The following is a 24155-nucleotide window of genomic DNA, read 5'->3' on the forward strand; positions in this document are numbered from 1 at the left end:
AACTCCGGGGACCTGAGCGGGGAAGTGACACATGCAGGATATCGGGTGCAGGATCTTAGTGACTCCCCGCACAGCACATTATACACGGACAATGCACTTACATGCACCAGGAAGAAGAAGGTGAACTCCGGGGACCTGAGCGGGGAAGTGACACATGCAGGATATCGGGTGCAGGATCTTAGTGACTCCCCGCACAGCGCATTATACACGGACAATGCACTTACATGCACCAGGAAGAAGAAGGTGATCTCCGGGGACCTGAGCGGGGAAGTGATACATGCAGGATATCGGGTGCAGGATCTTAGTGACTCCCCGCACAGCGCATTATACACGGACAATGCACTTACATGCACCAGGAAGAAGAAGGTGAACTCCGGGGACCTGAGCGGGGAAGCGTCACATGCAGGATATCGGACGCAGGATCTTAGTGACTCCCCGCACAGCGCATTATACACAGACAATGCACTTACATGCAACAGGAAGAAGAAGGTGAACTCCTGAGACCTGAGCGGGGAAGTGACACATGCAGGATATTGGACGCAGGATCTTAGTGACTCCCTGCACAGCGCATTATACACGGACAATGCACTTACATGCACCAGGAAGAAGAAGGTGAACTCCAGGGACCTGAGCGGCGAAGTGACACATGCAGGATATCGGACGCAGGATCTTGGTGACTCCCCGCACAGCGCATTATACACGGACAATGCACTTACATGCACCAGGAAGAAGAAGGTGAACTCCGGGGACCTGAGCGGGGAAGCGACACATGCAGGATATCGGGTGCAGGATCTTAGTGACTCCCCGCACAGCACATTATACACGGACAATGCACTTACATGCACCAGGAAGAAGAAGGTGAACTCCGGGGACCTGAGCGGGGAAGTGACACATGCAGGATATCGGGTGCAGGATCTTAGTGACTCCCCGCACAGCGCATTATACACGGACAATGCACTTACATGCACCAGGAAGAAGAAGGTGATCTCCGGGGACCTGAGCGGGGAAGTGATACATGCAGGATATCGGGTGCAGGATCTTAGTGACTCCCCGCACAGCGCATTATACACGGACAATGCACTTACATGCACCAGGAAGAAGAAGGTGAACTCCGGGGACCTGAGCGGGGAAGCGTCACATGCAGGATATCGGACGCAGGATCTTAGTGACTCCCCGCACAGCGCATTATACACAGACAATGCACTTACATGCAACAGGAAGAAGAAGGTGAACTCCTGAGACCTGAGCGGGGAAGTGACACATGCAGGATATTGGACGCAGGATCTTAGTGACTCCCTGCACAGCGCATTATACACGGACAATGCACTTACATGCACCAGGAAGAAGAAGGTGAACTCCAGGGACCTGAGCGGCGAAGTGACACATGCAGGATATCGGACGCAGGATCTTGGTGACTCCCCGCACAGCGCATTATACACGGACAATGCACTTACATGCACCAGGAAGAAGAAGGTGAACTCCAGGGACCTGAGCGGGGAAGCGACACATGCAGGATATCGGGTGCAGGATCTTAGTGACTCCCCGCACAGCACATTATACACGGACAATGCACTTACATGCACCAGGAAGAAGAAGGTGAACTCCAGGGACCTGAGCGGGGAAGTGACACATGCAGGATATCGGGTGCAGGATCTTAGTGACTCCCCGCACAGCGCATTATACACGGACAATGCACTTACATGCACCAGGAAGAAGAAGGTGAACTCCAGGGACCTGAGCGGGGAAGTGACACATGCAGGATATCGGGTGCAGGATCTTAGTGACTCCCCGCACAGCGCATTATACACGGACAATGCACTTACATGCACCAGGAAGAAGAAGGTGAACTCCAGGGACCTGAGCGGGGAAGTGACACATGCAGGATATCGGGCGCAGGATCTTAGTGACTCCCCGTACAGCGCATTATACACGGACAATGCACTTTCTGTGACCTCTGCGGACAGGTAAGTAAATGTGCCCCAGTGTTTTAAAGGGTTAATCAATAGACGGCACATAAGTTGGCGCCGTCTTTATGATGATGTCACTTTTTACATGAACGCAGATTATGTAGAATGAAATTGAAAGCACCAACTGTTTCCTGGAAATCACTGCGTTTCCCATCCAGCACCCCCCCCCCACCCCCACACACTCCCCCGGAAACGCTGATCTCACACTGAAGCCCTTTCAGCAATGCAGGGATTTCATGTTTCCATCCAGCAAGAGATTTCTAATCAGATGATACTTTAGACCGTTAAAGGGACCGAATCCAAATCCCAAATCTGTATAACTGGTGATTCTAATATGTAACAAGCATAAACGGGTCAGGCCAAAGGTCAGGGCAGGCGACAGGTCATTAAGCAGCAGGAGCCCCATGCCCCCGGACCTCCCAACTTTTGGGCTCCCTTTTTCAGGATCCACCATCATTGTCCCACCCGAAAACATAGTATAATGTATAGTATAATTTCTGTGGAAGACGGAGGTGTAGAGGGAGAAGAGCAGGGGTCCCAGGACAGAGGTGTAGATGGAGAAGAGCAGGGGTCCCAGGACAGAGGTGTAGAGGGAGAAGAGCAGGGGTCCCAGGACAGAGGTGTAGAGGGAGAAGAGCAGGGGTCCCAGGACAGAGGTGTAGAGGGTGAAGAGCAGGGGTCCCAGGACAGAGGTGTAGAGGGTGAAGAGCAGGGGTCCCAGGACAGAGGTGTAGATGGAGAAGAGCAGGGGTCCCAGGACAGAGGTGTAGAGGGAGAAGAGCAGGGGTCCCAGGACAGAGGTGTAGAGGGAGAAGAGCAGGGGTCCCAGGACAGAGGTGTAGAGGGAGAAGAGCAGGGGTCCCAGGACAGAGGTGTAGAGGGTGAAGAGCAGGGGTCCCAGGACAGAGGTGTAGTTGGAGAAGAGCAGGGGTCCCAGGACAGAGGTGTAGATGGAGAAGAGCAGGGGTCCCAGGACAGAGGTGTAGAGGGTGAAGAGCAGGGGTCCCAGGACAGAGGTGTAGAGGGAGAAGAGCAGGGGTCCCAGGACAGAGGTGTAGAGGGAGAAGAGCGGGGGTCCCAGGACAGAGGTGTAGATGGGGAAGAGCAGGGGTCCCAGGACAGAGGTGTAGATGGAGAAGAGCAGGGGTCCCAGGACAGAGGTGTAGATGGAGAAGAGCAGGGGTCCCAGGACAGAGGTGTAGATGGAGAAGAGCAGGGGTCCCAGGACAGAGGTGTAGATGGAGAAGAGCAGGGGTCCCAGGACAGAGGTGTAGATGGAGAAGAGCAGGGGTCCCAGGACAGAGGTGTAGATGGAGAAGAGCAGGGGTCCCAGGACAGAGGTGTAGAGGGAGAAGAGCAGGGGTCCCAGGACAGAGGTGTAGATGGAGAAGAGTAGGGGTCCTAGGACAGAGGTGTAGATGGAGAAGAGCAGGGGTCCTAGGACAGAGGTGTAGATGGGGAAGAGCAGGGGTCCCAGGACAGAGGTGTAGAGTGAGAAGAGCAGGGGTCCCAGGACAGAGGTGTAGATGGGGAAGAGCAGGGGTCCTAGGACAGAGGTGTAGAGGGTGAAGAGCAGGGGTCCCAGGACAGAGGTGTAGATGGAGAAGAGCAGGGGTCCCAGGACAGAGGTGTAGATGGAGAAGAGCAGGGGTCCCAGGACAGAGGTGTAGAGGGAGAAGAGCAGGGGTCCCAGGACAGAGGTGTAGATGGAGAAGAGCAGGGGTCCCAGGACAGAGGTGTAGAGGGAGAAGAGCAGGGGTCCCAGGACAGAGGTGTAGAGGGGGAAGAGCAGGGGTCCCAGGACAGAGGTGTAGAGGGAGAAGAGCAGGGGTCACAGGACAGAGGTGTAGAGGGTGAAGAGCAGGGGTCCCAGGACAGAGGTGTAGATGGGGAAGAGCAGGGGTCCCAGGACAGAGGTGTAGAGGGTGAAGAGCAGGGGTCCCAGGACAGAGGTGTAGAGGGAGAAGAGCAGGGGTCCCAGGACAGAGGTGTAGAGGGTGAAGAGCAGGGGTCCCAGGACAGAGGTGTAGAGGGTGAAGAGCAGGGGTCCCAGGACAGAGGTGTAGAGGGTGAAGAGCAGGGGTCCCAGGACAGAGGTGTAGATGGAGAAGAGCAGGGGTCCCAGGACCGAGGTGTAGATGGAGAAGAGCAGGGGTCCCAGGACAGAGGTGTAGATAGAGAAGAGCAGGGGTCCCAGGACAGAGGTGTAGAGGGTGAAGAGCAGGGGTCCCAGGACAGAGGTGTAGATGGGGAAGAGCAGGGGTCCCAGGACAGAGGTGTAGAGGGTGAAGAGCAGGGGTCCCAGGACAGAGGTGTAGAGGGTGAAGAGCAGGGGTCCCAGGACAGAGGTGTAGATGGAGAAGAGCAGGGGTCCCAGGACCGAGGTGTAGATGGAGAAGAGCAGGGGTCCCAGGACAAAGGTGTAGAGGGTGAAGAGCAGGGGTCCCAGGACAGAGGTGTAGAGGGAGAAGAGCAGGGGTCCCAGGACAGAGGTGTAGAGTGAGAAGAGCAGGGGTCCCAGGACAGAGGTGTAGATGGTGAAGAGCAGGGGTCCCAGGACAGAGGTGTAGAGTGAGAAGAGCAGGGGTCCCAGGACAGAGGTGTAGATGGAGAAGAGCAGGGGTCCTAGGACAGAGGTGTAGATGGGGAAGAGCAGGGGTCCCAGGACAGAGGTGTAGATGGAGAAGAGCAGGGGTCCTAGGACAGAGGTGTAGATGGGGAAGAGCAGGGGTCCCAGGACAGAGATATAGATGGAGAAGAGCAGGGGTCCCAGGACAGAGGTGTAGATGGAGAAGAGCAGGGGTCCCAGGACAGAGGTGTAGAGGGAGAAGAGCAGGGGTCCCAGGACAGAGGTGTAGAGGGTGAGGAGCAGGGGTCCCAGGACAGAGGTGTAGATGGAGGAGAGCAGGGGTCCCAGGAAAGAGGTGTAGAGGGTGAGGAGCAGGGGTCCCAGGACAGAGGTGTAGATGGAGAAGAGCAGGGGTCCCAGGACAGAGGTGTAGAGGGAGAAGAGCAGGGGTCCTAGGACAGAGGTGTAGAGGGTGAAGAGCAGGGGTCCCAGGACAGAGGTGTAGATGGAGAAGAGCAGGAGTCCCAGGACAGAGGTGTAGATGGAGAAGAGCAGGGGTCCCAGGACAGAGGTGTAGAGGGAGAAGAGCAGGGGTCCCAGGACAGAGGTGTAGATGGAGAAGAGCAGGGGTCCCAGGACAGAGGTGTAGATGGAGAAGAGCAGGGGTCCTAGGATAGAGGTGTAGAGGGAGAAGAGCAGGGGTCCCAGGGGTGTAGATGGAGAAGAGCAGGGGTCCCAGGACAGAGGTGTAGATGGAGAAGAGCAGGGGTCCCAGGACAGAGGTGTAGAGGGTGAAGAGCAGGGGTCCCAGGACAGAGGTGTAGAGGGTGAGGAGCAGGGGTTCAAGGACAGAGGTGTAGAGGGTGAAGAGCAGGGGTCCCAGGACAGAGGTGTAGAGGGTGAAGAGCAGGGGTCCCAGGACAGAGGTGTAGATGGAGAAGAGCAGGGGTCCCAGGACAGAGGTGTAGAGGGTGAGGAGCAGGGGTCCCAGGACAGAGGTGTAGATGGAGAAGAGCAGGGGTCCCAGGACAGAGGTGTAGAGGGAGAAGAGCAGGGGTCCCAGGACAGAGGTGTAGAGGGAGAAGAGTAGGGGTCCCAGGACAGAGGTGTAGATGGAGAAGAGCAGGGGTCCCAGGACAGAGGTGTAGATGGAGAAGAGCAGGGGTCCCAGGACAGAGGTGTAGATGGAGAAGAGCAGGGGTCCCAGGACAGAGGTGTAGGGGGAGAAGAGCAGGGGTCCCAGGACAGAGGTGTAGAGGGTGAAGAGCAGGGGTCCCAGGACAGAGGTGTAGATGGAGAAGAGCAGGGGTCCCAGGACAGAGGTGTAGAGGGAGAAGAGCAAGGGTCCCAGGACAGAGGTGTAGAGGGTGAAGAGCAGGGGTCCCAGGACAGAGGTGTAGAGGGAGAAGAGCAGAGGTCCCAGGACAGAGGTGTAGGGGGAGAAGAGCAGGGGTCCCGGGACAGAGGTGTAGAGGGGGAAGAGCAGGGGTCCCAGGACAGAGGTGTAGATGGAGAAGAGCAGGGGTCCCAGGACAGAGGTGTAGAGGGAGAAGAGCAGGGGTCCCAGGACAGAGGTGTAGAGGGAGAAGAGCAGGGGTCCCAGGACAGAGGTGTAGAGGGAGAGGAGCAGGGGTCCCAGGACAGAGGTGTAGATGGAGAAGAGCAGGGATCCCAGAACAGAGGTGTAGAGGGAGAAGAGCAGGGGTCCCAGGACAGAGGTGTAGAGGGAGAAGAGCAGGGGTCCCAGGACAGAGGTGTAGAGGGAGAAGAGCAGGGGTCCCAGGACAGAGGTGTAGAGGGTGAAGAGCAGGGGTCCCAGGACAGAGGTGTAGAGGGGGAAGAGCAGGGGTCCCAGGACAGAGGTGTATAGGGAGAAGAGCAGGGGTCCCAGGACAGAGGTGTAGAGGGTGAGGAGCAGGGGTCCCAGGACAGAGGTGTAGATGGTGAAGAGCAGGGGTCCCAGGACAGAGGTGTAGATGGAGAAGAGCAGGGGTCCCAGGACAGAGGTGTAGAGGGAGAAGAGCAGGGGCCCCAGGACAGAGGTGTAGAGGGAGAAGAGCAGGGGTCCCAGGACAGAGGTGTAGAGGGTGAAGAGCAGGGGTCCCAGGACAGAGGTGTAGAGGGGGAAGAGCAGGGGTCCCAGGACAGAGGTGTAGAGGGTGAAGAGCAGGGGTCCCAGGACAGAGGTGTAGAGGGAGAAGAGCAGGGGTCCCAGGACAGAGGTGTAGATGGAGAAGAGCAGGGGTCCCAGGACAGAGGTGTAGAGGGAGAAGAGCAGGGGTCCCAGGACAGAGGTGTAGATGGAGAAGAGCAGGGGTCCCAGGACAGAGGTGTAGAGGGAGAAGAGGAGGGGTCCCAGGACAGAGGTGTAGAGGGAGAAGAGCAGGGGTCCCAGGACAGAGGTGTAGATGGAGAAGAGCAGGGGTCCCAGGACAGAGGTGTAGAGGGAGAAGAGCAGGGGTCCCAGGACAGAGGTGTAGATGGAGAAGAGCAGGGGTCCCAGGACAGAGGTGTAGAGGGTGAGGAGCAGGGGTCCCAGGACAGAGGTGTAGAGGGTGAGGAGCAGGGGTCCCAGGACAGAGGTGTAGATGGTGAAGAGCAGGGGTCCCAGGACAGAGGTGTAGAGGGAGAAGAGCAGGGGCCCCAGGACAGAGGTGTAGAGGGAGAAGAGCAGGGGTCCCAGGACAGAGGTGTAGATGGAGAAGAGCAGGGGTCCCAGGACAGAGGTGTAGAGGGAGAAGAGCAGGGGCCCCAGGACAGAGGTGTAGAGGGAGAAGAGCAGGGGTCCCAGGACAGAGGTGTAGATGGAGAAGAGCAGGGGTCCCAGGACAGAGGTGTAGAGGGAGAAGAGCAGGGGTCCCAGGACAGAGGTGTAGAGGGAGAAGAGCAGGGGTCCCAGGACAGAGGTGTAGAGGGAGAAGAGCAGGGGTACTAGGACAGAGGTGTAGAGGGAGAAGAGCAGGGGTCCCAGGACAGAGGTGTAGATGGAGAAGAGCAGGGGTCCCAGGACAGAGGTGTAGAGGGTGAGGAGCAGGGGTCCCAGGACAGAGGTGTAGATGGTGAAGAGTAGGGGTCCCAGGACAGAGGTGTATAGGGGGAGATCAGGGGTCCCAGGACAGAGGTGTAGATGGAGAAGAGTAGGGGTCCAAGGCCAGAGGTGTAGAGGGAGAAGAGCAGGGGTCCCAGGACAGAGGTGTAGAGGGTGAAGAGCAGGGGTCCCAGGACAGAGGTGTAGATGGTGAGGAGCAGGGGTCCCAGGACAGAGGTGTAGATGGAGAAGAGCAGGGGTCCCAGGACAGAGGTGTAGAGGGAGAAGAGCAGGGGTCCCAGGACAGAGGTGTAGAGGGTGAAGAGCAGGGGTCCCAGGACAGAGGTGTAGAGGGAGAAGAACAGGGGTCCCAGGACAGAGGTGTAGAGGGTGAGGAGCAGGGGTCCCAGGACAGAGGTGTAGATGGTGAGGAGCAGGGGTCCCAGGACAGAGGTGTAGAGGGAGAAGAGCAGGGGTCCCAGGACAGAGGTGTAGAGGGAGAAGAGCAGGGGTCCCAGGACAGAGGTGTAGAGGGTGAAGAGCAGGGGTCCCAGGACAGAGGTGTAGAGGGAGAAGAGCAGGGGTCCCAGGACAGAGGTGTAGGTGGAGAAGAGCAGGGGTCCCAGGACAGAGGTGTAGAGGGTGAAGAGCAGGGGTCCCAGGACAGAGGTGTAGAGGGAGAAGAGCAGGGGTCCCAGGACAGAGGTGTAGGTGGAGAAGAGCAGGGGTCCCAGGACAGAGGTGTAGAGGGTGAAGAGCAGGGGTCCCAGGACAGAGGTGTAGATAGAGAAGAGCAGGGGTCCCAGGACAGAGGTGTAGATAGAGAAGAGCAGGGGTCCCAGGACAGAGGTGTAGATGGAGAAGAGCAGGGGTCCCTGGACAGAGGTGTAGAGGGAGAAGAGCAGGGGTCCTAGGACAGAGGTGTAGAGGGAGAAGAGCAGGGGTCCTAGGACAGAGGTGTAGAGGGAGAAGAGCAGGGGTCCCAGGACAGAGGTGTAGAGGGTGAAGAGCAGGGGTCCCAGGACAGAGGTGTAGATGGAGAAGAGCAGGGGTCCCAGGACAGAGGTGTAGATGGAGAAGAGCAAGGGTCCCAGGACAGAGGTGTAGAGGGAGAAGAGCAGGGGTCCCAGGACAGAGGTGTAGATGGAGAAGAGCAGGGGTCCCAGGACAGAGGTGTAGATGGAGAAGAGCAGGGGTCCCAGGACAGAGGTGTAGATGGAGAAGAGTAGGGGTCCCAGGACAGAGGTGTAGAGGGTGAGGAGCAGGGGTCCCAGGACAGAGGTGTAGATGGAGAAGAGCAGGGGTCCCAGGACAGAGGTGTAGAGGGTGAGGAGCAGGGGTCCCAGGACAGAGGTGTAGAGGGAGAAGAACAGGGGTCCCAGGACAGAGGTGTAGAGGGAGAAGAACAGGGGTCCCAGGACAGAGGTGTAGAGGGAGAAGAGCTGGGGTCCCAGGACAGAGGTGTAGGTGGAGAAGAGTAGGGGTCAAAGGCCAGAGGTGTAGATAGAGAAGAGCAGGGGTCCCAGGACAGAGGTGTAGAGGGAGAAGAGCAGGGCTCCCAGGACAGAGGTGTAGATGGAGAAGAGCAGGGGTCCCAGGACAGAGGTGTAGAGGGAGAAGAACAGGGGTCCCAGGACAGAGGTGTAGAGGGAGAAGAACAGGGGTCCCAGGACAGAGGTGTAGGTGGAGAAGAGTAGGGGTCAAAGGCCAGAGGTGTAGATAGAGAAGAGCAGGGGTCCCAGGACAGAGGTGTAGATGGAGAAGAGCAGGGGTCCCAGGACAGAGGTGTAGAGGGAGAAGAGCAGGGGTCCCAGGACAGAGGTGTAGAGGGAGAAGAGCAGGAGTCCTAGGACAGAGGTGTAGAGGGAGAAGAGCAGGGGTCCCAGGACAGAGGTGTAGAGGGAGAAGAGCAGGGGTCCCAGGACAGAGGTGTAGATGGAGAAGAGCAGGGGTCCCTGGACAGAGGTGTAGAGGGAGAAGAGCAGGGGTCCTAGGACAGAGGTGTAGAGGGAGAAGAGCAGGGGTCCCAGGACAGAGGTGTAGATGGAGAATAGTAGGGGTCCCAGGACAGAGGTGTAGATGGAGAAGAGCAGGGGTCCCAGGACAGATGTGTAGAGGGAGAAGAGCAGGGGTCCTAGGACAGAGGTGTAGATAAAGAAGAGTAGGGGTCCCAGGACAGAGGTGTAGAGGGAGAAGAGCAGGGGTCCCAGGACAGAGGTGTAGATGGAGAAGAGAAGGGGTCCTAGGACAGAGGTGTAGATGGTGAGGAGCAGGGGTCCCAGGACAGAGGTGTAGAGGGAGAAGAGCAGGGGTCCCAGGACAGAGGTGTAGAGGTTGAGGAGCAGGGGTCCCAGGACAGAGGTGTAGAGGGAGAAGAACAGGGGTCCCAGGACAGAGGTGTAGAGGGAGAAGAGTAGGGGTCCCAGGACAGAGGTGTAGATGGTGAGGAGCAGGGGTCCCAGGACAGAGGTGTAGAGGGAGAAGAACAGGGGTTCCAGGACAGAGGTGTAGAGGGAGAAGAGTAGGGGTCCCAGGACAGAGGTGTAGAGGGTGAGGATAAGGGGTCCCAGGATAGAGGTGTAGAGGGAGAAGAACAGGGGTCCCAGGACAGAGGTGTAGAGGGTGAGGAGCAGGGGTCCCAGGACAGAGGTGTAGATGGTGAGGAGCAGGGGTACCAGGCCAGAGGTGTAGATGGAGAAGAGCAGGGGTCCCAGGACAGAGGTGTAGATGGAGAAGAGCAGGGGTCCCAGGACAGAGGTGTAGAGGGAGAAAAGTAGGGGTCCCAGGACAGAGGTGTAGAGGGTGAGGAGCAGGGGTCCCAGGACAGAGGTGTAGATGGAGAAGAGCAGGGGTCCCAGGACAGAGGTGTAGATGGAGAAGAGCAGGGGTCCCAGGACAGAGGTGTAGATGGAGAAGAGCAGGGGTCCCAGGACAGAGGTGTAGATGGAGAGGAGCAGGGGTCCCAGGACAGAGGTGTAGAGGGAGAAGAGCAGGTGTCCCAGGACAATGGTGTAGATGGAGAAGAGCAGGGGTCCCAGGACAGAGGTGTAGATGGAGAAGAGCAGGGGTCCCAGGGCAGAGGTGTAGATGGAGAAGAGCAGGGGTCCCAGGGCAGAGGTGTAGATGGAGAAGAGCAGGGGTCCCAGGACAGAGGTGTAGGTGGAGAAGAGCAGGGGTCCAAGGCCAGAGGTGTAGGTGGAGAAGAGTAGGGGTCCAAGGCCAGAGGTGTAGATGGAGAAGAGCAGGGGTCCCAGGACAGAGGTGTAGAGGGTGAGGAGCAGGGGTCCCAGGACAGAGGTGTAGATGGTGAAGAGCAGGGGTCCCAGGACAGAGGTGTAGAGGGAGAAGAGCAGGGGCCCCAGGACAGAGGTGTAGAGGGGGAAGAGCAGGGGTCCCAGGCCAGAGGTGTAGATGGTGAAGAGCAGGGGTCCCAGGACAGAGGTGTAGAGGGAGAAGAGCAGGGGTCCCAGGACAGAGGTGTAGATGGAGAAGAGCAGGGGCCCCAGGACAGAGGTGTAGAGGGGGAAGAGCAGGGGTCCCAGGCCAGAGGTGTAGATGGTGAAGAGCAGGGGTCCCAGGACAGAGGTGTAGAGGGGGAAGAGCAGGGGTCCCAGGCCAGAGGTGTAGATGGTGAAGAGCAGGGGTCCCAGGACAGAGGTGTAGAGGGAGAAGAGCAGGGGTCCCAGGACAGAGGTGTAGATGGAGAAGAGCAGGGGTCCCAGGACAGAGGTGTAGAGGGTGAAGAGCAGGGGTCCCAGGCCAGAGGTGTAGATGGTGAAGAGCAGGGGTCCCAGGACAGAGGTGTAGAGGGTGAAGAGCAGGGGTCCCAGGCCAGAGGTGTAGATGGAGAAGAGCAGGGGTCCCAGGACAGAGGTGTAGAGGGTGAGCAGCAGGGGTCCCAGGACAGAGGTGTAGGTGGAGAAGAGCAGGGGTCCCAGGACAGAGGTGTAGAGGGAGAAGAGCAGGGGTCCCAGGACAGAGGTGTAGATGGAGAAGAGCAGGGGTCCCAGGACAGAGGTGTAGAGGGTGAAGAGCAGGGGTCCCAGGACAGAGGTGTAGAGGGTGAAGAGCAGGGGTCCCAGGACAGAGGTGTAGAGGGGGAGAGCAGGGGTCCCAGGACAGAGGTGTAGATGGAGAAGAGCAGGGGTCCCAGGCCAGAGGTGTAGAGGGTGAAGAGCAGGGGTCCCAGGACAGAGGTGTAGATGGAGAAGAGCAGGGGTCCCAGGACAGAGGTGTAGAGGGAGAAGAGCAGGGGTCCCAGGACAGAGGTGTAGAGGGAGAAGAGCAGGGGTCCCAGGACAGAGGTGTAGAGGGAGAAGAACAGGGGTCCCAGGACAGAGGTGTAGAGGGAGAAGAGCGGGGGTCCCAGGACAGAGGTGTAGAGGGAGAAGAGCGGGGGTCCCAGGACAGAGGTGTAGAGGGGGAAGAGCAGGGGTCCCAGAACAGAGATGTAGAGAGAGAAGAGCAGGGGTCCCAGGACAGAGGTGTAGATGGAGAAGAGCAGGGGTCCCAGGACAGAGGTGTAGAGGGTGAAGAGCAGGGGTCCCAGGACAGAGGTGTAGAGGGTGAAGAGCAGGGGTCCCAGGACAGAGGTGTAGGTGGAGAAGAGTAGGGGTCAAAGGCCAGAGGTGTAGATGGAGAAGAGTAGGGGTCCAAGGCCAGAGGTGTAGATGGAGAAGAGTAGGGGTCCAAGGCCAGAGGTGTAGAGGGAGAAGAACAGGGGTCCCAGGACAGAGGTGTAGAGGGAGAAGAACAGGGGTCCCAGGACAGAGGTGTAGGTGGAGAAGAGTAGGGGTCCCAGGACAGAGGTATAGATGGAGAAGAGTAGGGGTCCAAGGCCAGAGGTGTAGATAGAGAAGAGCAGGGGTCCCAGGACATAGGTGTAGATGGAGAAGAGCAGGGGTCCCAGGACAGAGGTGTAGAGGGAGAAGAGCAGGAGTCCTAGGACAGAGGTGTAGGTGGAGAAGAGCAGGGGTCCAAGGACAGAGGTGTAGAGGGTGAAGAGCAGGGGTCCCAGGACAGAGGTGTAGATAGAGAAGAGCAGGGGTCCCAGGACAGAGGTGTAGATAGAGAAGAGCAGGGGTCCCAGGACAGAGGTGTAGATGGAGAAGAGCAGGGGTCCCTGGACAGAGGTGTAGAGGGAGAAGAGCAGGGGTCCTAGGACAGAGGTGTAGAGGGAGAAGAGCAGGGGTCCTAGGACAGAGGTGTAGAGGGAGAAGAGCAGGGGTCCCAGGACAGAGGTGTAGAGGGTGAAGAGCAGGGGTCCCAGGACAGAGGTGTAGATGGAGAAGAGCAGGGGTCCCAGGACAGAGGTGTAGATGGAGAAGAGCAAGGGTCCCAGGACAGAGGTGTAGAGGGAGAAGAGCAGGGGTCCCAGGACAGAGGTGTAGATGGAGAAGAGCAGGAGTCCCAGGACACAGGTGTAGATGGAGAAGAGCAGGGGTCCCAGGACAGAGGTGTAGATGGAGAAGAGCAGGGGTCCCAGGACAGAGGTGTAGATGGAGAAGAGCAGGGGTCCCAGGACAGAGGTGTAGATGGAGAAGAGTAGGGGTCCCAGGACAGAGGTGTAGAGGGTGAGGAGCAGGGGTCCCAGGACAGAGGTGTAGATGGAGAAGAGTAGGGGTCCCAGGACAGAGGTGTAGAGGGTGAGGAGCAGGGGTCCCAGGACAGAGGTGTAGATGGTGAAGAGCAGGGGTCCCTGGACAGAGGTGTAGAGGGAGAAGAGCAGGGGTCCCAGGACAGAGGTGTAGAGGGTGAAGAGCAGGGGTCCCAGGACAGAGGTGTAGATGGAGAAGAGCAGGGGTCCCAGGACAGAGGTGTAGAGGGTGAGGAGCAGGGGTCCCAGGACAGAGGTGTAGAGGGAGAAGAACAGGGGTCCCAGGACAGAGGTGTAGAGGGAGAAGAGCAGGGGTCCCAGGACAGAGGTGTAGGTGGAGAAGAGTAGGGGTCAAAGGCCAGAGGTGTAGATAGAGAAGAGCAGGGGTCCCAGGACAGAGGTGTAGAGGGAGAAGAACAGGGGTCCCAGGACAGAGGTGTAGAGGGAGAAGAACAGGGGTCCCAGGACAGAGGTGTAGGTGGAGAAGAGTAGGGGTCAAAGGCCAGAGGTGTAGATAGAGAAGAGCAGGGGTCCCAGGACAGAGGTGTAGATGGAGAAGAGCAGGGGTCCCAGGACAGAGGTGTAGAGGGAGAAGAGCAGGGGTCCCAGGACAGAGGTGTAGAGGGAGAAGAGCAGGGGTCCCAGGACAGAGGTGTAGATGGAGAAGAGCAGGGGTCCCAGGACAGAGGTGTAGAGGGTGAGGAGCAGGGGTCCCAGGACAGAGGTGTAGAGGGAGAAGAGCAGGGGTCCCAGGACAGAGGTGTAGATGGAGAAGAGCAGGGGTCCCAGGACAGAGGTGTAGAGGGAGAAGAGCAGGGGTCCCAGGACAGAGGTGTAGAGGGAGAAGAGCAGGGGTCCCAGGACAGAGGTGTAGAGGGAGAAGAGCAGGGGTCCCAGGACAGAGGTGTAGAGGGAGAAGAGCAGGAGTCCTAGGACAGAGGTGTAGGTGGAGAAGAGCAGGGGTCCCAGGACAGAGGTGTAGAGGGAGAAGAGCAGGGGTCCCAGGACAGAGGTGTAGATGGAGAAGAGCAGGGGTCCCTGGACAGAGGTGTAGAGGGAGAAGAGCAGGGGTCCTAGGACAGAGGTGTAGAGGGAGAAGAGCAGGGGTCCCAGGACAGAGGTGTAGATGGAGAATAGTAGGGGTCCCAGGACAGAGGTGTAGATGGAGAAGAGCAGGGGTCCCAGGACAGATGTGTAGAGGGAGAAGAGCAGGGGTCCTAGGACAGAGGTTTAGATAAAGAAGAGTAGGGGTCCCAGGACAGAGGTGTAGAGGGAGAAGAGCAGGGGTCCCAGGACAGAGGTGTAGATGGAGAAGAGAAGGGGTCCTAGGACAGAGGTGTAGATGGTGAGGAGCAGGGGTCCCAGGACAGAGGTGTAGAGGGAGAAGAGCAGGGGTCCCAGGACAGAGGTGTAGAGGTTGAGGAGCAGGGGTCCCAGGACAGAGGTGTAGAGGGAGAAGAACAGGGGTCCCAGGACAGAGGTGTAGAGGGAGAAGAGTAGGGGTCCCAGGACAGAGGTGTAGATGGTGAGGAGCAGGGGTCCCAGGACAGAGGTGTAGAGGGAGAAGAACAGGGGTCCCAGGACAGAGGTGTAGAGGGAGAAGAGCAGGGGTCCCAGGACAGAGGTGTAGAGGGTGAGGATAAGGGGTCCCAGGACAGAGGTGTAGAGGGAGAAGAACAGGGGTCCCAGGACAGAGGTGTAGAGGGTGAGGAGCAGGGGTCCCAGGACAGAGGTGTAGATGGTGAGGAGCAGGGGTCCCAGGACAGAGGTGTAGAGGGAGAAGAACAGGGGTCCCAGGACAGAGGTGTAGAGGGAGAAGAGCAGGGGTCCCAGGGCAGAGGTGTAGAGGGGGAAGAGCAGGGGTCCCAGGCCAGAGGTGTAGATGGAGAAGAGCAGGGGTCCCAGGACAGAGGTGTAGAGGGAGAAGAGCAGGGGTCCCAGGGCAGAGGTGTAGAGGGGGAAGAGCAGGGGTCCCAGGCCAGAGGTGTAGATGGAGAAGAGCAGGGGTCCCAGGACAGAGGTGTAGAGGGGGAAGAGCAGGGGTCCCAGGCCAGAGGTGTAGATGGAGAAGAGCAGGGGTCCCAGGACAGAGGTGTAGAGGGAGAAGAGCAGGGGTCCCAGGACAGAGGTGTAGAGGGAGAAAAGTAGGGGTCCCAGGACAGAGGTGTAGAGGGTGAGGAGCAGGGGTCCCAGGACAGAGGTGTAGATGGAGAAGAGCAGGGGTCCCAGGACAGAGGTGTAGATGGAGAAGAGCAGGAGTCCCAGGACAGAGGTGTAGAGGGAGAAGAGCAGGGGTCCCAGGACAGAGGTGTAGATGGAGAAGAGCAGGGGTCCCAGGACAGAGGTGTAGATGGAGAAGAGCAGGGGTCCCAGGGCAGAGGTGTAGATGGAGAAGAGCAGGGGTCCCAGGACAGAGGTGTAGATGGAGAGGAGCAGGGGTCCCAGGACAGAGGTGTAGAGGGAGAAGAGCAGGTGTCCCAGGACAATGGTGTAGATGGAGAAGAGCAGGGGTCCCAGGACAGAGGTGTAGATGGAGAAGAGCAGGGGTCCCAGGGCAGAGGTGTAGATGGAGAAGAGCAGGGGTCCCAGGGCAGAGGTGTAGATGGAGAAGAGCAGGGGTCCCGGGACAGAGGTGTAGAGGGAGAAGAGCAGGGGTCCCAGGACAGAGGTGTAGGTGGAGAAGAGCAGGGGTCCAAGGCCAGAGGTGTAGGTGGAGAAGAGTAGGGGTCCAAGGCCAGAGGTGTAGATGGAGAAGAGCAGGGGTCCCAGGACAGAGGTGTAGAGGGTGAGGAGCAGGGGTCCCAGGACAGAGGTGTAGGTGGAGAAGAGTAGGAGTCCCAGGACAGAGGTGTAGATGGGAAAGAGTAGGAGTCCCAGGACAGAGGTGTAGATGGAGAAGAGCAGGGGTCCCAGGACAGAGGTGTAGATGGGGAAGAGTAGGAGTCCCAGGACAGAGGTGTAGATGGAGAAGAGCAGGGGTCCCAGGACAGAGGTGTAGAGGGTGAGGAGCAGGGGTCCCAGGACAGAGGTGTAGAGGGTGAAGAGCAGGGGTCCCAGGACAGAGGTGTAGATGGTGAAGAGCAGGGGTCCCAGGACAGAGGTGTAGATGGTGAAGAGCAGGGGTCCCAGGACCGAGGTGTAGATGGAGAAGAGCAGGGGTCCCAGGACAGAGGTGTAGATGGGGAAGAGTAGGAGTCCCAGGACAGAGGTGTAGAGGGAGAAGAGTAGGGGTCCCAGGACAGAGGTGTAGATGGGGAAGAGCAGGGGTCCCAGGACAGAGGTGTAGATGGTGAAGAGCAGGGGTCCCAGGACAGAGGTGTAGATGGAGAAGAGCAGGGGACCCAGGACAGAGGTGTAGATGGAGAAAAGCAGGGGTCCTAGGCCAGAGGTGTAGATGGGGAAGAGTAGGAGTCCCAGGACAGAGGTGTAGAGGGAGAAGAGCAGGGGTCCCAGGACAGAGGTGTAGAGGGGGAAGAGCAGGGGTCCCAGGACAGAGGTGTAGATGGGGAAGAGTAGGAGTCCCAGGACAGAGGTGTAGAGGGGGAAGAGCAGGGGTCCCAGGCCAGAGGTGTAGATGGAGAAGAGCAGGGGTCCCAGGACAGAGGTGTAGATGGTGAGGAGCAGGGGTCCCTGGACAGAGGTGTAGAGGGTGAAGAGCAGGGGTCCCAGGACAGAGGTGTAGATGGTGAAGAGCAGGGGTCCCAGGACAGAGGTGTAGATGGTGAAGAGCAGGGGTCCCAGGACCGAGGTGTAGATGGAGAAGAGCAGGGGTCCCAGGACAGAGGTGTAGATGGGGAAGAGTAGGAGTCCCAGGACAGAGGTGTAGAGGGAGAAGAGTAGGGGTCCCAGGACAGAGGTGTAGATGGGGAAGAGCAGGGGTCCCAGGACAGAGGTGTAGATGGTGAAGAGCAGGGGTCCCAGGACAGAGGTGTAGATGGAGAAGAGCAGGGGACCCAGGACAGAGGTGTAGATGGAGAAAAGCAGGGGTCCTAGGCCAGAGGTGTAGATGGGGAAGAGTAGGAGTCCCAGGACAGAGGTGTAGAGGGAGAAGAGCAGGGGTCCCAGGACAGAGGTGTAGAGGGGGAAGAGCAGGGGTCCCAGGACAGAGGTGTAGATGGGGAAGAGTAGGAGTCCCAGGACAGAGGTGTAGATGGAGAAGAGCAGGGGTCCCAGGACAGAGGTGTAGAGGGAGAAGAGCAGGGGTCCCAGGACAGAGGTGTAGATGGAGAAGAGCAGGAGTCCCAGGACACAGGTGTAGATGGAGAAGAGCAGGGGACCCAGGACAGAGGTGTAGATGGAGAAAAGCAGGGGTCCTAGGCCAGAGGTGTAGATGGGGAAGAGTAGGAGTCCCAGGACAGAGGTGTAGAGGGAGAAGAGCAGGGGTCCCAGGACAGAGGTGTAGAGGGGGAAGAGCAGGGGTCCCAGGACAGAGGTGTAGATGGGGAAGAGTAGGAGTCCCAGGACAGAGGTGTAGATGGAGAAGAGCAGGGGTCCCAGGACAGAGGTGTAGATGGGGAAGAGTAGGAGTCCCAGGACAGAGGTGTAGAGGGAGAAGAGCAGGGGTCCCAGGACAGAGGTGTAGATGGGGAAGAGTAGGGGTCCCAGGACAGAGGTGTAGATGGAGAAGAGCAGGGGTCCCAGGACAGAGGTGTAGATGGGGAAGAGTAGGGGTCCCAGGACAGAGGTGTAGAGGGAGAAGAGTAGGGGTCCCAGGACAGAGGTGTAGATGGGGAAGAGTAGGAGTCCTAGGACAGATCTTTAGTGCTTGGTTTCCGTGTCTTTTATCACATTCTTGTAGGTTTAATTTGGTTTTATAACTTTTTGCCGCATTCTGAGTCTCAGGACTTTCTCGTACTTTGGTGCGCGGAGCGATACGGCGCCGGTTTTTGTGGGATGTGATGACATTTACATTGATTTCCGCTGTACGACCTTTTCTTTGCTTTTTATTTACGTTTTCATGAGTTGCAAAGTAACAAAAAAGTTGTGTTTTGGACATTTTCCTCTCTGGGATAATAATTTCTTGTTGATCCTTTTGGGATCTTTCAGATTTTTATTGTTTGTTTGTTTTTATATCAATTCTAGGGAAAGGGGGGGGTTTGTATACAGGGGGGGGGGGGGTAGAATATAGATGTATACAGGGTGGGGGATAGTATATACTTGTATACAGGGTGGGGGGTAGTATATACTTGTATACAGGGTGGGGGGTAGTATATACTTGTATACGGGGGGTAGTATACACTTGTATACGGGGGGTAGTATACACTTGTATACGGGGGGTAGTATGCACTTGTATACGGGGGGTAGTATGCACTTGTATACGGGGGGTAGTATGCACTTGTATACGGGGGGTAGTATACACTTGTATACGGGGGGTTGTATACACTTGTATACGGGGGGTAGTATACACTTGTATACGGGGGGTAGTATACACTTGTATACGGGGGGTAGTATATACTTATATACGGGGGTAGTATATAGTTGTATATAGGTAGGTTTAGTATATAGTTGTATACGGGGTAGTAAATACTGTAGATGTATAGAGGGTCTGGTGTCCGTTTTCCTCCTCTTCCAGGTTACATGACGTGTGTGCGTGCGTGCGTGCGTGCGTGTGTATTGTGGGGAATTGCTCTGGTAGTTGACAGGTAGCAGTGCAGGAAGCAGTGACACACGCAGGTTTAAAAGTCCAACTTAGGTGTTTATTCACACTTGCAAAACAGAACACAAATTCAGCCTTGGCTTAGGCACATGCAAAAACATTATAAAAGTAATTCCTGCCCGGCTAGGCGCTGTCTAATACACTTTGAGGACCCTAGCTATCCGGGTACCAGGCTGCCTGGCACACGCTCTTGGCCAGCAGCAAGACAGGAGACCCTCAGTTACCTTTGCTGTGAGAATGCAATCTCGCTTTCAGCTCTCCAGGTAGGGCCTCTCCTACTGCTTCTGGCCTGCAGACTAAATCAGACCCTAACGAGGCCTGTGACCTGCACCTGTGGGCTATACAAAAGCCCAGGACCGAAGCCCGGGTGGAGTATGAGTCCCACTACCAGCCTCCCCCTACTCCATAATAAGCAGGCCCAGTACGGACATTACCAATGTGTCTGTGTTAGCTAGGCCAACACAGACAAAACAGACTATTCCTGCTTATCATGTCTGCATTAACCCTTGGGTTACTGCAGACAAACCCAGGGCTTTTACCACCAGCATTTCATCTGCCTGTAGGACAGATAGCGGTTTTCCCACACAACACCTCTCACTTTCTCACATCCCCTCCCCCTCAGTTCAGACCCACCGGGGCGAACTCCTGACATTAAGCAATGCGTTCGGGACAAGGCATCCGCATTGCCCTGTAGCTTCCCGGCTCTGTGCTCCACCATGAAACTGAAATTTGGGAGGGACAAGAACCACCTAGTGACCCTGGCATTCTTCTCCTTAGTTCTATTCATCCACTTGAGAGGAGAGTGGTCAGTTATGAGACGGAACTGTCGTCCCAGCAAGTAGTACCGTAGGGACTCTAATGCCCACTTTATCGCCAGACATTCCTTCTCTACGATACTGTAATTTTTCTCTGCTGGCGTGAGCTTCCTGCTCAGGTAAGTAATGGGGTGTTCCTCGCCATTCACCTCCTGAGAGAGGACAGCTCCCAGTCCTACATCTGACGTGTCCGTCTGCACAATAAACTCTTTCTTGAAGTTTGGCGCAATGAGGACGGGAGATCCACACAACGCAGACTTCAAGGCCTGAAAAGCACCTTCTACTTGTTCATTCCACCGCACCATGACAGGCCTTTTACCCTTCAGCAGGTCTGTCAGGGGAGCGGACATGGTGGCAAAGTTTGGTATAAACCGTCTGTAGTACCCTACAATGCCCAGGAATGCCCTGACTTGCTTTGTGCTCACTGGTTGAGGCCAACCCTGTATAGCGTCAATCTTGTTGACCTGAGGTTTAATTATACCTCGACCGATCACATACCCCAAATAGTGTCTCCTCCATTCCCAGCGCACACTTCTTGGGGTTTGCAGTCAGGCCCGCTGCCCTTAGAGAGTTCACTACGGCCTGTACCTTGGCCAAGTGACTCGCCCAGTCTTGGCTGTAGATGATAATGTCATCTAGATAGGCGGAGGCGTATCTCCTATGTGGCTTTATCACTACATCCATTAACCGTTGAAAGGTAGCGGGGGCCCCATGAAGCCCAAACGGTAATACAACATAGTGAAAAAGGCCCTCAGGGGTGATAAAGGCTGTCTTTTCTTTAGCCCTATCTGTCAGGGGTACCTGCCAATATCCTTTAGTTAGATCCAGGGTGGTGAAGTACCGAGCACCCCCTAGCCTCTCAATAAGCTCGTCCACCCGGGGCATGGGATAGGCATCAAACTTAGACACCTCATTCAATTTTCTAAAATCGTTGCAAAATCGCAACGTCCCATCCGGTTTGGGAATTAGAACAATTGGACTGGCCCAATCACTTTTGGACTCCTCAATAACCCCTAGCTTCAGCATCTTCTGAACTTCTTCTGATATGGCTTGTCTACGAGCTTCAGGGACTCGGTACGGCCTTAATCTTACCCTTACCCCTGGCTCAGTGACAATATCATGTTTAATTACAGATGTGTAGCCTGGCAACTCTAAGAACACATCTGTATTTCTTGCTACAAACTCTCGAGCCTCTCGCTGTTGCTCTTTGGTAAGGGTATCGGCTATTCGCAGTTCTGCATCCGGCACTGGCTTATCTGCAGCCTGTGAGGGTAGCGCAGGAGGTGGACTGGCCAGGACCATCTCTGTATGCAGACTCTCTCTGTCTTTCCAGGCCTTCAACAGATTTACATGATAAGTCTGCTCGGGTTTTCTCCGTCCGGGCTGACGTATCCTGTAGTTCACCTCTCCTATTTTCTCTAGCACCTCATACGGTCCTTGCCATTTAGCGAGAAACTTACTTTCTACAGTGGGGACTAGCACCAACACACGATCACCGGGACTAAAGCTCCTTACTTTTGCTGACCTGTTATAAACCCGGCTTTGAGTTCTTTGTGCCTCCTCCATATGCTCTTTGACAATGGGCATGACGGCTGCCACCCTGTCCTGCATATCTGCGATATGGTCTATTACACTTTTGTGGGGGGTGGGCTCTTGTTCCCATGTCTCCTTGGCTATGTCCAGGAGACCCCTGGGATGTCTGCCATACACTAACTCAAACGGTGAGAACCCAGTAGAGGCTTGTGGGACCTCTCGGATGGCGAACATTAAATATGGCAATAGTACATCCCAGTCCTTCCCATCCTTGTTTACCACCTTTTTTAGCATACTCTTTAAAGTTTTGTTGAACCGTTCTACCAATCCATCCGTCTGAGGATGGTACACAGAGGTGCGTAACTGTTTAATATTAAAGAGCCGACATAGCTCCTTGGTGACTTTTGACATAAAAGGAGTCCCCTGATCTGTGAGGATCTCCTTGGGAAGTCCCACCCGACAGAACATGGCAAACAACTCTTTAGCAATTAGTTTCGCAGAGGTGTGCCGCAGTGGGATGGCCTCAGGATATCGGGTAGCATAGTCCATGACTACCAGGATATGCTGATGCCCCCGAGCAGATTTAACTAAAGGACCGACCAAATCCATGGCGACCCTTTCAAAGGGTACCTTAATAATGGGCAGAGGTACCAACGGACTTCGAAAGTGTACCATGGGAGCATGCAATTGACAATCAGGGCAAGTTTCACAATACCTTTTTACCCTATCATATACTCCTGGCCAGTAAAAACGCTGCAAGATGCGTTCCAGAGTTTTTGTGGTACCTAGGTGCCCTCCCATCACATGCTTATGTGCAAGGTCTAACACCATCTGACGATATGGCTGAGGCACCATTAACTGCTCCCGGGTTTCACCGTGGACCTTATCAATGCGGTACAATAACTCCTGATTTACCACCACACGAGGGAACAACTTATCCGCACCTGGGTGCTGAGGTACGCCATTAATTTCTTCCACATTTTCTCTGGCGCGGACCAGAGTGGGGTCCTGGAGTTGGGCAGTACCAAAGTTGTCACGGGATACCTCCAAATCAGACAACTGCGGTCCTGTCACTACCTCCTCAGTTTCGCCTGTCATAACATCTAGGGGAAACATTACACTTCCATCTTCTGTGGCGGTCACCCCTACGGCAGGAACTCCAGAGTCTGGGTCATCAGGCTCGGCTTCAGAGATCTGACCAGACAACACAGGAGAACAACCCCCCAACTCTTGGTTTCCCCGCCATAGAGTCCAGAACATGGGGAAGTCCCGTCCCAAGATAAGGTCATGGGGCAAGTTCTTGACAACCGCTGCCTCATGTAGTGTCTCTCCACAAGAGGTCTGGAAGTTAATAACTGTGGTGGGGTAGTCCTTTACGTCCCCATGGATGCACAGGACTCCAATTGTGCGCCCTGTGACTGCCTTGGGGTCTGTGAGGGACCCATTAATCAAGGTCACCCGACTGCCTGAGTCCAGCAGGGCCAACGCTGGATGCCCTGCCACAGTCACCCGGCACAGGTGGCGCTCATCAGCAGAGTCGGGGCTAGTAGCTGTGTAGACAGGGGCAGCATAGAGAGAAACCCTTCTGGCGGAACTGCAGTCCATGGGCTCTGAGGAATTGGGGCAATGGGCTGCAATATGACCTGGCTCATGGCAGGTCCAACAGGTGGGAGCCTCCCCCCTCCTCCTCCCCTGGGGTACTTCCCGGACATTGGGCGTTGTCCTGCCCCGGGAATTTGTGGGTGACAAGACCTTCCGTGCCTTAAGGCCTGTCTTGGTATAAGGGGCTTTCTTTGTTAGGGCGTGAGTGGCACAAAACCTCTCCACCAACCCCACCAGCGCATCGGCATCAGACAGGTCCCCGTGTCCCACCCATTGTTGGATCTCACCCGGCAAGGCCCTCAGGAAACGGTCCAAAACAACCTTCTCGACCATCTGGGCTGGGGTGGATGTCTCCGGCTGAAGCCACTTGCGGACCAAGTGAACAAGTTGGTGCGTCTGTCCCCTCGGTGGTAGCGCCTCCTGGTATCTCCAGCTATTCACTCTTTGAGCGCGTAGATGCTGATCCACTCCTAGTCGGGCCAAGATCTCTGCCTTTACCTTGGAGAAGTCCCGGGCATCCTCCTCGCTCAGGTCGTAGTATGCCTGCTGGGGATCAGCGACGAGGAAGGGGGCCAACACCTCTGCCCAGTGTTGCTGTGGCAACCTCTCTCGGGTGGCCACCCTCTCAAAGCCTGTCAGATAGGCCTCCACATCATCCTCGGCGGTCATCTTGGTCATAGCTTTGCGGACCTCTTTCCTGGCGTCCTTCACCGTCATTGCTGGGACAGTCCTTTGCTGAGCAGCGGTCAGGGCTGTTATCTGCTGGAGCAGCAATCTGTTTGTCTCTTGCTGCTGCACGTTGGACTGGACAAGCTGCTTGATTAACTCCTCAATGGCTGTGGATTGCAGCTTCAGTGCTGTCAACTTCCAGGACATGCACTAGTGTATACTTCACTGCACTTTGCCCGCTCCAATCCACCATATGTGAGGAATTGCTCTGGTAGTTGACAGGTAGCAGTGCAGGAAGCAGTGACACACGCAGGTTTAAAAGTCCAACTTAAGTGTTTATTCACACTTGCAAAACAGAACACAAATTCAGCCTTGGCTTAGGCACATGCAAAAACATTATAAAAGTAATTCCTGCCCGGCTAGGCGCTGTCTAATACATTTTGAGGACCCTAGCTATCCGGGTACCAGGCTGCCTGGCACACGCTCTTGGCCAGCAGCAAGACAGGAGACCCTCAGTTACCTTTGCTGTGAGAATGCAATCTCGCTTTCAGCTCTCCAGGTAGGGCCTCTCCTACTGCTTCTGGCCTGCAGACTAAATCAGACCCTAACGAGGCCTGTGACCTGCACCTGTGGGCTATACAAAAGCCCAGGACCGAAGCCCGGGTGGAGTAGGAGTCCCACTACCAGCCTACCCCTACTCCATAATAAGCAGGCCCAGTA

At 56.4% G+C, this 24155-nt stretch overlaps 1 protein-coding gene across 2 annotated transcripts in view; it reads left to right on the forward strand.

Moving 5' to 3' along the window:
* Window positions 1-24155, forward strand: part of LOC140106868 (guanylate-binding protein 7-like) — a 54053-nt gene that overhangs the window by 2957 nt on the left and 26941 nt on the right. The window lies entirely within an intron of this gene.

The sequence above is a fragment of the Engystomops pustulosus genome, unplaced genomic scaffold, assembly GCF_040894005.1.
Source record: "Engystomops pustulosus unplaced genomic scaffold, aEngPut4.maternal MAT_SCAFFOLD_26, whole genome shotgun sequence".
In the NCBI taxonomy this organism is placed as follows: domain Eukaryota; kingdom Metazoa; phylum Chordata; class Amphibia; order Anura; family Leptodactylidae; genus Engystomops; species Engystomops pustulosus.